The 16766-nt window shown below is 36.2% G+C and overlaps 1 pseudogene; it reads right to left on the bottom strand.

The window, feature by feature from the left end:
- Nucleotides 1–3533, bottom strand: part of LOC148041483 (putative glycosyltransferase STELLO1 pseudogene) — a 39963-nt pseudogene extending 36430 nt beyond the window's left edge.
- Between the last annotated feature and the right edge of the window lie 13233 nt (nt 3534–16766).

Raw genomic sequence — 16766 nt, 5'->3', positions numbered from 1 at the left:
TATATGGTAAGAAGTTTACATATGTATGTCTCTTTATTGTCTGACTCATATAGGGTTTTTTGATTGAATTTCTTTATTTGTTAACTATGCAGTATATTTTATACAATCAGTGGAAGTGCCTACATAATGCAGTTAACGATCATGCTGATAATGGAAAAGCTCGAAATATAAAAGTGAATATTTGGGAAACACTAGACAAAGTATTATTTTATTGTGAGAAAACTGAGTGGAATGATGATTATCTCAAAGACTTCAAAAACCAATTGAACCTTTTTAAAAAGGCAATGACAAAAGCTTGGGACAATCAACATTTCACTCACTATATGGTAAGAAGTTTACATATGTATGTCTCTTTATTGTCTGACTCATATAGGGTTTTTTGATTGAATTTCTTTATTTGTTAACTATGCAGTATATTTTATACAACCATGCTCCATATTTTATCAAGAAATATGGATCTCTATCTATCCGGCCAACCCAAGGTATGGAAAAATCACATTATCAATTAAGAACAAAATACTTTAGATACACAAGACATGGAGGTGGAAGATACAAAGCAAACAGCTTATTAGAAGTCTTTCAATGGTTCTACAAACAAATTTGGCACAAATTCAAGCTTAAAGACACAACTGCATCATGTAATACATCATCTTTGGCAAGAAATATATCCATTGTTACCCAAAGAAGAAAATAGAGATATTTAAAGTCTTGTGCAAAGCAAAGATATTCAGAATGGTTACATACTAGACAAAGAGATGGAAAAAGATGGGTTTCAAGAAACCGTTAACATCTTTTAGTCTGACGTTGTTGCAGAAGAGTCTTTTAGTTTTAGGGAATTCACTAGGTCCTCTAAAGTAATCTTTTGTTTCATCCCACTCGATGAGACCTCTACATTTCAGGAACTCTTGTTTCCTATAGCCTGGAAGGAGCTTCAAATTCTTGGCATCTCCTACTATATGGTAGAGCAAATAAGAGCTAAGAACTCCAAAGTATTATGCCCTAGATCCATTGTATCCATGCATGAAGCCAAAAAACTCTTACAGCTTCTTCCTTCTCCACCAAAATTATCTTGTTTGAACCTCTATTGAAAGCTTGGGATCCAATCATCTTGGAGTGGGCTTTCAAAGCCATTATTGGTAAGCTCTGCTATGATAAATTGCAGCTGTTTGATTATTTAAGCTTCCAATATAATGACCAAGGCCTTGACTTTTGCCAAGCTTCAATGGCCTTGAGCCCTTGGCTCTTCCAAGAAAGTTGTTTGCATCTTCAATTTCTATCTACACAACAAACCACAATAGTAGTGTGAATAGGGCTACTTGGACCACTTTTGAGAGTAATAGTGTGAACACACATTAAAAAAATTAGATTGAGTGTGAAAGGGGAGATTGATTTAGGTATTTTTTCCAACCTAAAGCCTTAGACTTTAGAAAAAATAAATTTTAAAAACAGACGAAGGGAATATCGAGCTGCTTTAGGCAGTAATTTTTCCTACTGCAGGTCGTGGAAGTTGAACGGGAGCAGCAACACAGATGTCTATACCTCTCATAGCATATGGATAGATTTTGAGCTCTTCTTCCATCCAAGGCAACATCAAACCTATTGCTCCTCTGCAGCCTGAGTCACCTTGTGATCAGTTTCCCATAGAGATATTGTAGAGCCATCCCCATCTCTTCTTTGTAGCTGTCGAATCAACAACTAGAGAGTCTAGCAGGCTACAATCTTTGAAGACACCAACTGCAACACCCTGACCTTGCTTTTTGAGCTTTTGCTTCTCATCATTTAGCTTCCGTGCCTCTTCTCTTGATTAACTAGGCCTCCTCAAACTCTGTCGTTTTCTTCTTCTTGATTAAGGATCGATTATAGTTCTTCTTCTTCTTAAGACAATAATGTCTCAAGGGAACTGATGCCTAATGCATCAAGCTAGATCAAGCAATCAGAGAAATTCCAATGGGAATATCAGGTTAGTGGAATGTGCAGATCTTACATGGAAGCAGTATCGGGAGAGGGCTCACAAAGAGAAGAGGCGAGGTTGATTTTAAGTGAAGAGAAGGATATGAGATGAAGAAAAAACCTAAGGTATGGATATGGCATAGGGCCTTAAGGTAGGTTCAACTCCTACTATCCATACATAATAAAACATGGCTAAAGAAGGACTCTACTCTAATGAAGCTAGTCATAGCTCACCATGGCTTTGATACCATGTTGAGAAACACGGATCTAGAGCTATGCTAGCTATAGCGGACGGAGGTTATAAACATAAAACATGATTGAGATAAAGAATTGTAACTCAAGTGAATTAGGTTCCAAGATATATTAACTTGGACTCATAAACACAATCTTGAGTGATACAAAATGATAGTACTGCTCCATAGAAATAAGAGCCAAGTACATTCTTATGTAGCTTTTGGGTTATTCCACTCTCCTCATTGTGCTTGTGGGATTCTGTCATCTTTTCCTAGAGCATACATCATATGTATATCTTCCAGCCTCTTTTGGGCACACATATCAAGCATCATTTGCTATTCTCAACAATGACCAGAGTCCCCCTAGCACCCACATTTCCTACTACCCGAGACTATCCTTACGGATAGACCTTTTGCTATGGAGCTGGTCTAAGCCTCTCGAAGCGATAACCATGGCCCCCTTGGAGTAGGGTGTCACAGCTAGCTTGGGGGTAGCCTAGCGTGACCTTTCCTTTTATCTTGTTTGTCAATGTTTTAATCAGAGATCTAGATTCTAGCACAAATATAAACAATCCTTTCAAACATATGTCAAATGATGCGATGACAATCACACCATTGTGCAGTTCATAGCTTCCATAGTCAAGGTAGACCTTATCCTAAGGTAACCTTACATTCTAATGAGGATTCTCCTCCCCATAAAGAAGTGTTAAGTACATCTCTTACAACATGTTAAGCAACACATGAATTGCCTATTTGGGCTATCTTACCCAACATAAGCAAAATTTCTTAAATAAATATATTGTGCCAATAACTTAACGAGATGACATACTGTTCCTTTAAATAGAGTTTTACTTTTTAAGCATTAGTCAATACTTAACGTTCTCATATTTAACCTCTTGCAACTATTTCCATCATGATTCCATGATTTAGAATCTCAATCAATCTAACTACAAATCATAGAGATTAATTGTTTATGTGTGTACTAGTATGTTTTCTAGATGAAAATGTCAATTCATGTAAGTGTAAAATATAGAGCTAATATTTTACATAATTAATTCTTATATGGATGTTGTCCGTGCAATCTAACAAGAAGCTCTTGTACTATTTGATGAAAAGGCTAACATTTATTTTTTTGTGAAAATTCGACATAAACCTTATTACTTTATGTGTCAAAATAATAGCCTAGTAGTGAATAACCTGGTTTGGCACAACACCATTGGGAATCTCGTCTTTGCTCGCACTTGCATTCGTCACACCCGATGTTCCATTGGTAGTGGCAACTCCAGCAACCTCGAGCACTCCCGTATCTCTTGCAATACCTGTTCCTTGATCGGTTGCGATGGTTCCCATGGTCATTCCACCTCATTGCTTTGGAGCCATTGTTCACAAGTGGAAGGAGGAATGAATTTGAGATGGGAGAGAGTAAGAGAATATGGCTTAGTCAAAGACCGAGAGAGGGGGGATTGAGCTAACTCTCTCCCTCGCAGCCTCTCTCGGTAACTCCTCTCTCTCTCTCTCTCTCTCTCTCTCTCTCTCTCTCTCTCTCTCTCTCTCTCTCTCTCTCTAGCTCCGTCTCGCAACCTCTTGGAGGGGTATCCTTCTACTTTCCTCTCGCAGCCTCTCGGGGTCTCATTGTGCTTCTCTAAACTGCTCCCCATGCCTCTTATTTATAGTTGAATTAGAGAGGAAGGATTGTGGCTGAGAAGAAGAGCTCTTTATAGAGGGGATCTTGGCAAAATCAACAATCTAATGCTCAAATCACAAATCTAATGGTTCCGTTAGCTTCGAAAGGGGGGTAAAACCCCAAGACACCAAGACACTTGGTCAGAAATATTCTAGATCACTCTTTCTTCTCCCTGTTCGAAGTGTTGTTTGTTGCCTGTAAACTACAATCACGATGCGCACGATTTCGCCAATCCTTCTTTTTTTATTAAATCTCCAAAACTGACTGAAAAAACCACTTGTTTTTTTACATGACATCCTGTTCTAGAATTTTTCATAGTTTTTAGGATATTTATAAAAAATAATATCCACAATATAAAAAATATACTAGTTTTGTCCAAAAATCTAATATTTTTGGACCATCCATACTATACACATTGACACTAATGACTAATATGGCTCATAACTCTCATTCACATGGTAACTTCCGTGATGGGTGGCTACAGTCCTTGTCAGTCCAAAAAACAAATCCGGTTATGATCCTCATTTTTTTAAATTTTAATTAAATTTACTTGTTAGTTAGTTTTTACTTTAGTTAGTAACCTTACTAACTTATTAATTGACTAACATTTGAACCGACTAACTAACTTTTAATTGTATGGAAGTATTACAACATCCTCCCCTTAGAGAAATGGATATGTCCTCATCTCTCAAGAGAAACCATGGGTATTGTTGATGAAGAGCATTCTCATCTATCCATGTATCATCTTCTTCAGGATAATCCTTCCACTAGACAATGTATTATTTAAGGGTTCTACTCCTCAATTTTCTCTCCCTTACATCGATTACGCTGTCAGCTTATCTTGTAGCTCAAAGACTCCTTGGCTAGGTATTACAACATGTTGATAATCAAGGATATGGTTTGAGCTAGCTACGTATGCTTCAATAAGCTAACATGAAATACATTGTGGATTTTTATATTCTCCGAGAGTTGTATCTTGTAAGCACTTGGTCCTAAGCACTTGAGAACCTTATAGGGTCCACAATATCTTGGATTTAGCTTCTTAAATTCTCCTAAAGACAAAGAACTCTTCTTTGGATGGACACAGATGAAGACCATGTCTCCCTCTTTGAAGATCCGTTCTTGCCCTTTTAGATCAGCATACATCTTTTATTAGTCCTTGGCAGCTTAAATATCATGTCTAATAATCTTGATTTGATCATCTATTTCTTCTAACATTTTTCTTGAAGCTTCTACCCTTAGAGTAGGATTGGAAAAATTAAGTGGCATATGGCAATCTTGACCATATAGTACCTAAAATGAAGTCATCTGAATACTTCGATGATAGGAGACATTATAAGAAAATTCCACTAAGGATAGATATTGAATCCACCTTTTAGGTTCCTTTCTACAATATGTGCGCAAAATATCCTCAATCACTTGATTAACTTGTTCAGTCTGCCCATCAGTTTGTGGATGATAAGTAGTACTGAAACAAAGTTGGGTTCCAATGGCTTCAAATAAACTCTTCCAGAAATGTGATGTGAAAAGAGAATCACGATCTAGCAATCTTCAACTACATAAATAAATCAACTGGTTAGAAATCAATCCTAACCTGAATTTATTACGAGTGCGCACTCTAAACTCATAAACGTTTATTAATTTAATATGCATTTTGGGGAATCACCTGCTATGGAATCACCCATGTACACACTAAATTAATGAAACACTCGAAAAGGACAAGCGTCCCCATCAACTTCTCGCACAAAGAATCCACTTTGTGTATGAGCCCCGGTCATCAAAGTTTACGGAATCCACCGTAAAACCTCACGGAATCCACTGTGGCACGGAATCCACCGTGAATTATGCCTCCTGGCATCATACCCCCGGGGTGGGATAGCAATTGACCTCAATTGCTATTAGCTCAATGTGGAGCTAACAGAGTGGGGAAAGCATTTAAGTCTCTAGCGTGCATTCATTGTGCTTCCTCTACAGGATGGTTCTTAAATTTAACTAGATATCTAGAATATCTTCGGCCAATTCTAGTGGTCATAAAATCAGTATCTATGATAGCTTCTGGTTCAAGTATTTCAGTCTCTTCCTCTAACAAAGGTGGGTTTTCATAAACAAGGTGTACAGGTAATTGGCCTCTAAAGGGTCTTAATAAACTAATATGAAATGTGTTGTGAATTTTCCAATGAGGTGGTAATTCTAACTTGAATGCATTGTCATTAATTTTATGAATGATCCTAAATGGTCCATAGAATCTAGGGGCTAATTTCACAACTGGGTGTCTCTCTACACTTTGTAGTCTACGTTTTTCTATTCTCAACCAAACATAGTCATCAACTTTGAAATTCATTGCTTGTCTTTTCTTATTGGCTTGTTTGGTATATGATTGCTGGGCTTTGGCAATCATGTCTTTAACTTCATCAAAAATAGTGTTATGCATACTAGCAATATCATCAGCACTCTGAATTCTATTTGACAAAGATGGAAGAGGTGTAGATAATCTATAACCATAAATCACTTCAAATGGTGCTTTCTTGGTAGATGTGTGTGGTGTATTGTTATATGCAAACTGTAATAAATGCAAATGCGTATCCCATGTCTGAGGTTTAGAAATAGTATAAGCACGTAAAAGATCTAGAATAGTGCTATTAGTGGCTTCTGTTTGTCCATTAGTTTCAGGATGAAATGCAGATGAGAAATCAATTTTTGTGCCTAAGTTAGCAAACATAGTAATCCAAAAGTTGTTACAAAATCTAGAATCACGGTCAGAAATAATAACTTTTGGTAATCCATGGTTAGTGAAAACAATTTTCAAAAATAATTGTGCTGCCTGGGATGCTATTAAAGTTTTCTTACATGGAATGAAATATGCTTGTTTACTAAACCTATCTACTATTGTCCAAATCATATCATGGTTAGATTTAGTATTAGGTAAACCAGTAATAAAATCCATAGAAATTTGTTCCCATGGCCTAGATGGAATACACAAAGGCATAAGTAATCCATACTGTTTACCATGATGTCTCTTAACTCTTTGACAAATCAAACATGCAGAAAAAAAGTTAGATACATCAGTGTCCATATGCGACCAATAAAAATCTTCAATTAATGTACGTAAAGTAGATATGATACCTCTATGACCTTGATATGGGGGACAATGAATCTCATTCAAAACAAAAGATCTGAATGGAACTGTAACACATAATCTCCTTTCATAAAACATAAATCCATCATTATATGATAATGAATCAATTGGAATCAAGTTATTTTGAACTAATTTATTCCAATCAGCATGAAAAGTAATATCCTGATGATAAGTATCTTTCATAGCAATCAAAGAATCAAAAGATATAACATAAATATTATGAATGGCAGGTCTTCTACTTAATGCATCAGCCACCACTACATTTTCTTTTCTGGGTTGATATTGAATGATAGGATGAAAACTCTGAATAAAGGATGCCCATTTGATATGTCGGTCAGATATTTAGGGTTGGCTAAGTAAATGTCTAATACTTTGCTGATCGGTCTTAATCATAAATTCTGAACCCATTAAGTAGTGTTTCCACTATCTTAATGCTTGTACAACACCTAATAGTTCTTTGTCATATGTGGAATATTTCAATTCAGAGGGTTTCAGCTTACAACTAGAATAGGCTATGGGATGATTGTCTTGCATAAGTACGGCTCCTATTCCTGATCCACTAGCATCAGTCACTACTAAAAAGAATGGTCTATTAAAATCAGGCAACTGTAAGACAGGAGCATGGGTTAATGCATGTTTCAATAGGTCAAATGATTTTTGTTGATTATCAGACCAATGATAAACAATTCCTTTCTTCAGAAGTTTGGTTAATGGTAAAGCAAGTAATGAAAAATTACGCACAAACTTCCTATAGAAACTAGCAAGACCAAGGAATGATCGTAACTCATGCACATTTTTAGGTACAGGCCAATTCAATATTGCATCTATTTTCTTAGGGTCAACTTTAATTCCATCAGATGATACAATATGACCTAAATACTCAATTTCTGTTTTAAAGAATTCACTCTTTTCAAGATTTGCATACAGTTGATTATCTTTTAATAATTGGAAAACCAATGACAAATGCTCATAATGTTCTTTCTCATTTTGACTAAACACCAAAATATCATCAAAGAAGACAATTACACAATACTGATATTTCAAAAATATATGGTTCATCATTCTATTAAATGTAGCAGGTGCATTAGTCAATCCGAAAGGCATCACTAAAAATTCATAATGACCAAACTGTGTCCTAAATGCAGTCTTGAATATGTCAGACTTATCTAGTCTCACCTGATGATAACCAGATTTAAGGTTTATTTTACTAAATATAGCAGATCCTTGCAGTTTATCCATAAGGTCATCAACTCTAGGAATTGGATACCTATTCTTTACAGTGATCTTATTTAAAGCTCGATAGTCAATGCACATACGATAGGTATTATTCTTTTTCTTGACTAAGAGAACAGGTGCACCAAATGGAGAACTACTAGGTCTAATCAATCCTCTATTTAGTAATTCCTCAACTTGACTTTGAATTTCTTTTTGCTCTATCTGGTTATGCCTATATGGTGCTTTGTAAGGTGGTTGTGTACCAGGAATCAAATCTATTTTATGGTCTTCTGGACGTGAAGGAGGTAAACCAGGTGGGAGATCTTTGACAAAACAGTCTTTAAAATGTGCAAGAAATTCTTTATGCCTAGGGTGCATATGATTTTCTTTAACTTGCAGTTCATTCACCCAAATGAGATAAGATTTACTACTCTTGCGTAATGCACGTTTAGCTTGAGTATGCGAAAGCAGTGGAAAAGCATTAGATGCATGCATAACATTCAATGTAATATGTTTTCCTTGAAATTTAATATTAATCAAATGTGTGGAATAATCTATATCTGGATTATGCTGATGACGCCAAGGCATACCTAAAATAATGTCACTCGACTGTAGTGGTACAACTAGAAAATTTCTTCTTTCAGTGTATTGACCAATTTGAATCTCTAAGTCATGCACTTCCTGTGTACCATTATACCTAGTGCCTAAGAATGCTGCTTTAATGCGATAATGCGTAAGTACAGTCTGTAACTTCAATTCTTTCACTGGTTTTGCAGAAATAAAATCATGAGTACTACCGTCATCATGCAAAATAATCTTTTCCTTTCCATGTACTAAACATTTCATAGTCAATAAAGAATGTGGAGTTGGCATACCTGGTAAAGTATCCGAAGTAGTAGTAGTGTCATCCTCATCTTCCGTGAAATCAGGCATATCTTCATGTTCGTCGTCTTCCATTGCTCCAAGGTAGTTGATATGGACAGGTGGCTTCTTCGAATGGCATTTTGCTGCTAGATGTCCAAGCTGGTGGCATTTATAACATACTATAGGCTTGGCTTTGGTTACATTGTTTGCAATGGCAGGTTGTCTAGGGACATTAGGATTTGGCTGTGGAATAGACTTGGGATTTTGATTGGTATTGGATGGTAAAGCAGGTGGTTTTGCCCAATTTTTACAGAAAGATGATGAAGTGAAACGACCTTGATTAAATCTTCTAAAGTTTGAGTTGAATTGCTTAGATTCATAGTTACCATTGGCTTGGAATTACTGTGGACGTCTGTCTCTACCTCGCAGCTTGTCTTCAGTGTCGTGAGCTAATGAAATTGCGTCTTCAAGAGCAGCAGGCTTGAACATGTTAACTTCAGTGTAGTAATACCCAAGGAGTCCAAACATATACTTGCGCTTGTGTGTTGCTTCAGGTACGTCTTCAAGCATGCGTAACTGGAGTAATGCATTCCAAAAACGCTCTGTATACCGAGGAATAGGCTCACGATCATGTTGCTGAAGAAGATCCCATTGCTTTATGGCTTTCTCATGAAATTGTGGAGGAAGGAAATTCTGCATAAACTTCTTCTTGAAATTCTCCTAGGTAGTGGGACAATCTATACTCTTGCGTACCACAATCCACCACAGAGATGCTCTATCGACTAAATGATTAGTGACACACTTGATTTTATCTTTTTCTGCATAAGTTTCCTCATGAAAGTAGCCGTCAAACTGACTAATGAATGCTAGAACAGTTTTTCCCTCTCGAGTACCATTGAAAGTACGGAATTTGAAATTTCTTTTACTTATCTTTGATTCCTTGCAAATGGTTTGAGCTTTGAGAGTCACGTCAATGGTACGTCGAATAAGATCTTCAGATTGAGGTTCCTCTTTGTCGGTAGTCGATCTTTGTAAATTTGCCAATTGAGCTTGCAATGCTTGCCTAGCTCGTCGTTCTTCATCCAACTGTATCATAATTAAGTCCATCTTTTGCTCCATTGTAGGTTCAGGTAGGTCGCCTTCAGCCATTAAATCATCCATATGTGATTCCTTCATCCTGCAAAACTCAAAAGACCTCTCACTCTCAAAATCAAGTTAGCGGAATGAGCGTAGCTCAAGTTCGGGAATACAAGGCTTATGCATTTTTGGATGTGGCTTTCACAATCTTTGAAAAATCTACGTTTTATCCTTCTTCGTATGTTGAAAATGGTTCAGCAATCCTGTGTATGCGAAGAGTACCTTCCAATGAACAACTTTGCAGTTCGGAATTTTTGCGCGCAGGAACAGTCCTTCTATGAGTTTTGAACAAAAATCAGTTTTGACTCCAGTTGACTTGTTTGACTTGCAGAATACCAGACTAATGTGACCTGCAGAGTTTGTAGACTTGCAGAACTTGCTTGCTTTATGGAACTTGCGGAACTTCAACTTGATAGACTTGCAGAATTTGAACTTTGCAGACTTGCAGGATTGGAAGAACTAATGTGATTGGAGCTTAAGTAAGTAAGCTTTGAAGCTTACTTAGCAAAAAACGTGAATTCGTGGGGGGGGGGGGGGGGGGGCGTTTTTGCAACGCGGCGCAAAATTTGGAGGTCTTCTGACAGCTCGCGATGACTTTTTTTAAATTTTTGGGAAGCTTTAGGCTTCTCTAAAGCTTTCTAAGCTTTACTTTTTAAAGCTTAAAGATATGGAGTTTATAACTTATCTCTGGTTTTTTTTTTTGACGACTTGATGTAGGAGAGATAGGAGTGGTCCTCCGCCTCTGCAGATTGGTCCTTTGCAGTTCGATGATGGAAACAGAGGTTCTTGATCGCCAGGAATCGACCTGTATCGACCGTTTGTGACGAGATTGACCGTAGAGCTCGATCGTTCCAGGAGCTCCGCCTTCGCACAAGATGGGTAGCGATTGGAAGCTCTTGATCTCAGCTTCACTCTAATACCACTGGTGCGCAAATCAGATGCTGTACGCTTGCGTAGTGAATGCCGGAAGGTCCCCAAGAACAATAGAACTCTACTTTTTGCACAAAATTCAAGGTAGAAAGCATGAACGACATTAACAAGAGACCAATTGGGTGCAATCTCCCCCCATGCCTTGTGTGAGCGCTCCACAAAGCATGTATTTTATGTATTATTCATCTTCAAGCTCAAATAATAGCCCAAATTACAAAATAGCAAGCTTTTAGCTTTTGAGTTTGCTTTAACACAAAATAGGAATAAAGCTAATGGGCGGTGCCCAAAGAGTCTGGCATGCCCAATACAATGTCCAAGTAGAAATAACATAATCGTGCGCCCATGCGCATACAAAATAATAATAAATATCCGACGCCTCAATAAATAGGCGTGACAAAATATAGGCGTCATGCCTAAGGTATGCGCCCATCAAAATATAATCAATAAATCGAATACTCGCTATCCTCCAATGCTTTCCTCCGCCCTACTGCTGCTATCTCTACACATCAACTGAAGCATTCACAATCGTTAGTAAAATAATACAATTAAACCGACAAAAGTGAATACCTAGCAGTCTTCAGCCACATAAATAAATCAACTGGTTAGAAATCAATCCTAACCTTAATTTATTACGAGTACGCACTCTAAACTCATAAATGTTTATTAATTTAATATGCATTTTGCGGAATCACTCGCTATGGAATCATCCATGTACACACTAAATTAATGAAATGCCCGAAAAGGACAGGCGTCCCCATCAACTTCTCGCACAAAGAATCCACTTTGTGTATGAGCCCCGGTCATCAAAGTTTACGGAATCCACCGTAAAACCTCACGGAATCCACCATGGCACGGAATCCACCGTGAAATATGCCTCCTAGCATCAATCAAGAGTTTTTGCATACCCCGAGTGTCCTAAAAAAGGAGAGTCATGTGCTTCCCAAAATATCCTCCTCTTGAGAGTCTAACATTAGGGGAGTTTTGAGGTCTCGCAAATGCCTTTTAGGAGATAGAAAGAGTGGGCTCTAGACCAATAGGAGAAAAGCCTCCCGCAACAAAACTTCTATTTTACAAAATGAAAAAAAATTAGTTTATAAAATATATATATATATATATATATATATAATATTACGAAAATGTATTATCAATATCTATTTTTAGTCTCTTATATTCATGATTATGACATTCTTTGCATTAATGACATACAGTCTCGACCACTTTTATTTAATGATATGTCTAGATTAATGGCTCAGGTAAGTTACTCATGAATATATGTATGCATCACGTGAGTTCAAAATAAGGTATTTTTAAAATACCATTTTTGTACATTTTTTACATATAGAAGGGTGTAATATAAAGGGGTTATTTACAAATTGAATAGAAAAGGGTCATGTTTTATTCATGAAAAATTCACAAATAAGTATATTTATAAATAGGCCTTGAACACACGTGATGTAGAGGATATAAATATAGTAACCTCCCCAAGATTAATGATAATGATAGGTTTACTCTAAATTTAAATTAGAAAAAAGCTTGGCACATATTTTTTTCCCTCCTTTCTTTTGTCCCTCTTATGTTTTTCCCTCCTTTGTGGTAGCCTAGTCCTCTCTCTCTATGTGTGTGTGTATGTGTGTGCGCCATGGATACAGAAATTCGACCTTCAACAAGGCATCGAAGCTTTCAAATCACATCCATATCAATGTTTAACTCATTCCAAAAAGATGAAAGATGGATTCCTACGATCATTAGCAAAGGCATTTGGATCATCATGGAACATGTAAAACATGGGAAAAGGACAAGATATGAGAGTTCGCACATCTTTGCTTGGAAGGGTAGAATCTGATATTTCAAGATTGGAGTAAATAAGAATAGAATAAAAGATGTTCGTGTGCAACATGTGTTTATGCATAGAGAACTATATTTGGAACCTGGAAGTTCAAATATTCCAATGCATAAACCAAATTGTAAGGATTTGATTCTTAAGGTCTTTCTTTTCTTGGACTTGCTTTAAAGTTTTCCATTATAACATTTGTTCATTTGTCTTGTAGATGTTGATCCCTTTAATCTTGAGGAATGGCAACTGGTTGAGTCTATTGTTGATGTGATTGATGTGATGCATGGGTGGATTGGAGAAGAGATGTACAAAGGTAGAAAGAAGACAGAGCTTTCAGAGAATGGAATATTCTTCTATGACCATTCTCATATTGTCCCCATGCAACGTGGCCAATGGGGATCAATTTCTCCCCTTCCTTTGCTTGATTTTTCAAGCTTTGAGTGGCCTTTGCTAAGTATAGCTACTAGTGAGGGCTATAGATGTAAAATATTTTTTGAGATACAAAGACCATCAAAACCTAGTATCTCAAGTAGGCTAAGAAAAGTTACTTTTTTCATGCCTATTAATATATTTGTTGACTTATTTTCTAATGCTAAGACAAGAAGATCAAAGACCATGCTTTCAGTGAAGAGACTAACACATGATCATGTTATAAAATTTGTTGATGAGAGATGGGACACTAGAAGAGAAGTAAAAATTATATATAAGATATATCAAGAATCTATAGCTTGTGAATATATGATTGCTACTCAAAATTTCATACTTAGTTTTTATTATAGTAGATGGCATTATGTTGGTGGTAGTATGGTTGCTTTAGACCAAAATCTTGATAATTTTAGCAAAGATCCTATAGTGAATCTTGATGTTTGGTACAATGAGGACATTATTGCAATCCTAAAGGTTAGATTCTCATGTATGCTACATCAAGTGAGGATGGATTTATAGAATGAAGATATTGAACTATCATACTCATTTTGTTCCAACTTAATAACAAACGAGTAAGTTTTTATATCAAATTATATCCACTTAGGTGTATATCATCTGATTTCACTTCTTGATTAATAAGCATTTGTAAATTTTTTTAATAGATATCAACGAGGAGAGAGAAAAATATACAATGCAAGGATATTGAAGAAAAGATCTCTTTACTATCAATATCAAATACATGTACACATTTTGAGGCAAATTTTTGTCAGCCATCTCCATGACTTACACACAAGGGCTTACAATCACTGAGGCAAAGATTTTTTTTTTTAGAACTTTTCTTAGGAGAAGGGACATCCTTTCTTGGAGTTCTTTTGCCTATCTTTGATGCTTTGGTTGCCTTGGGTGTTGAAGGCATAGGTTCACTTGCTATAGTTACATATATCTCCTCTCCTTCAATGTCCAAGCCTTCACTATTGTCCATTCTTATTAGTTGTATACAATTGACCATTATGTACTTCATGAGCTTTGCTCTTATATACCAAACATGCCCACTTGTATAGCAATCCCTTGTAAATTGCCATATATTTGTAAGAAAAGATTGTTAGTTCATTGTTATTTTTTCACAATGGACTATTTTACAATAAACCTCTATCTTAAAGTTTAGTATGTTTTCCATTACCTTTATAAGTTTATCATCATTGAGATAAATAAATTGAACCAATCTTCTAGCATTCACAATTACTCTCCAACCAAAGAGTAACTATCATCCTGATGATGACATTGCAATTAACAATATAATGTAAAACTATGAAACTTGTTTATGGTAGTTTTTAGAATAAATTTTCATATTATGTTCTAACCATATTAATCAAGAACTTACTACAACTTGTATATATTGCATTGTTGCAAGTAAGTCAGAAGGCATGGGAGGCTTTTTCTCTAGTGCTTCAATCAATCTTTTTGCAGCTCTATACCAAAAAGGCAATAAAAATTAGAGTAATTACAAAAGAAAGATCAAAATATTTAGAGTACCTACAAAAAAAAGATCAAAATATCAAGGAGACCCTAGATTATATAACTTACAACTTGGCATTTCCATGGCTTCCTTTTATAGAATTGATAAGGAAACATTACCTCTCCACACAGTCTATTCCAATCAGGCTCCAATGAGAAGTGAAAACAAATATATTTCAATAATATTGCAAAACAAGTGTTGAGAGTGGAAAAAGACAGAATTTTTGATTGATTTTTGCTATTTTTTAGGTCTGAATGATTTATTTTTGAAGGATTTAGAGTGATGTATAGTTGTTAAAGGAAGTGTTTGAGAGTGTTTTGGATGATATTGATTGTGTTTTGGAAGTTCACGATGATTCTTAGTGGAGATATGAAGCTCTGTGATGTTCTGATAGGCTCTGTTGAGGTTCTGATTGGTTATGTATACCTTCTGTATAGCTTCTGTTTTGTTATGACTTTCTTCTGTATGAAGCATGGATTGATGATTGATGAAGATTGAAATCTTTAGAAGGTTTATTGAATAGTTTTTGATAGTTTGGAATGGTTTTAGTATGAGTTATGAGGTTCTGATGACTTCTGTAACCCTCTGTAAACCTTCTATAGAGCCTTTGTCTCTGCTCTATAAGTATTCTGTATTTACTCTGGTCCTGTATTGTACTGTTCTGTAGATCTTCTGTAAGTGTTCTGTAGAATATATGTGTGAATTTGGAAAAGTTTTCTAACTATTAGAAAGGATGAATCTAAGTTCAAAAGAGCTAAAACAAATGGAAGAAGCAACTGCTGAAGACTGAAGAGAAGATTGAAGTGACTGTGATAGTAGTGAGCTATGAAGAGACACTGTAGTGGCTCTGGTGTCTCTTCACATCAGACATACCTCTTGGGAGGTGCATCCACGACCTAAGAAGGATTATTGAGAGTCATTATTATATTATTAGTGAGGAGATGATGTATTATTCAGAGAGAGAGAGAGAGAGACAGCCAGAGATAGCCAAATTCTATCAAAACAGTGTAACTGTATATGAGAGATTGAGAGAGAGAACTATGAAGACATTGAAGATGAATACTATGTGATTTATTTCCATTAAAAAATGGTGTATTATTTTGTGTTCATTTTTCTATTGAAGGATTCTATGAAGAGGTTGAAGATTATGGTTAATTCTATCAAATCCGTGGGAGATATCTACTATGATGCTGCGTGAAGAATTGCTGTTTTCTTTGTTTTGGTCATCAAAAGAATGCAATAAAAGCTTGTTGATGTTACAAGATAGATTTTCTTGAAGTAGAATTCCCTTTTCCTTGGTGTTCCTCTTGGGGCTCCATATTTTTGGTGCGCAGCCGGGAAACTTGCCATCAACAAGCATCAAAAGAGGTTGAAAATGAAGGAAATGGCATTGCCAAGAAGAGGAGAATTCAATGGATGTTTGCAAAGTTCCTTCTTCCACTGAAGAGTTGGAGATTCTCATGATCAAAGCCACTTTTCACAAGAATTTCATCCCACAATGGCGGAAACATATTACCATCATGATGCATGCTCTATGCGGTGGACTGTTTCCTCTTCCTGTTGAAGCAGTAGAAACTTGCATCTTGGTGGCAAATTGTTTGAGAACAAACTCATTGAGAAGTTTTGGTATTCATTGAGAAGTTTTGGTATTCTCAATGACCATCCATGGAAGATCTGGTATTCATTGAGAAGTTTCCAGACATCATCAAGTGGGAGATTGTGAAGAAGCTTTAGGAGTCGTGGTCTGTAGAGGTTCACGAAAACAAGAAGGAAAAGAGTTGGAATTTGTTCGTGGATGCTCAACAGCAAGATACGTGGGATGCTTCGTGCACTGACAATCT

The sequence above is a fragment of the Lygodium microphyllum genome, chromosome 1 (assembly GCF_053477565.2).
Source record: "Lygodium microphyllum isolate KBCC chromosome 1, Lygodium_microphyllum_v1.1.10, whole genome shotgun sequence".
Classification (NCBI taxonomy): Eukaryota; Viridiplantae; Streptophyta; class Polypodiopsida; order Schizaeales; family Lygodiaceae; genus Lygodium; species Lygodium microphyllum.
This window is presented reverse-complemented; position numbering and strand designations above follow the sequence as displayed.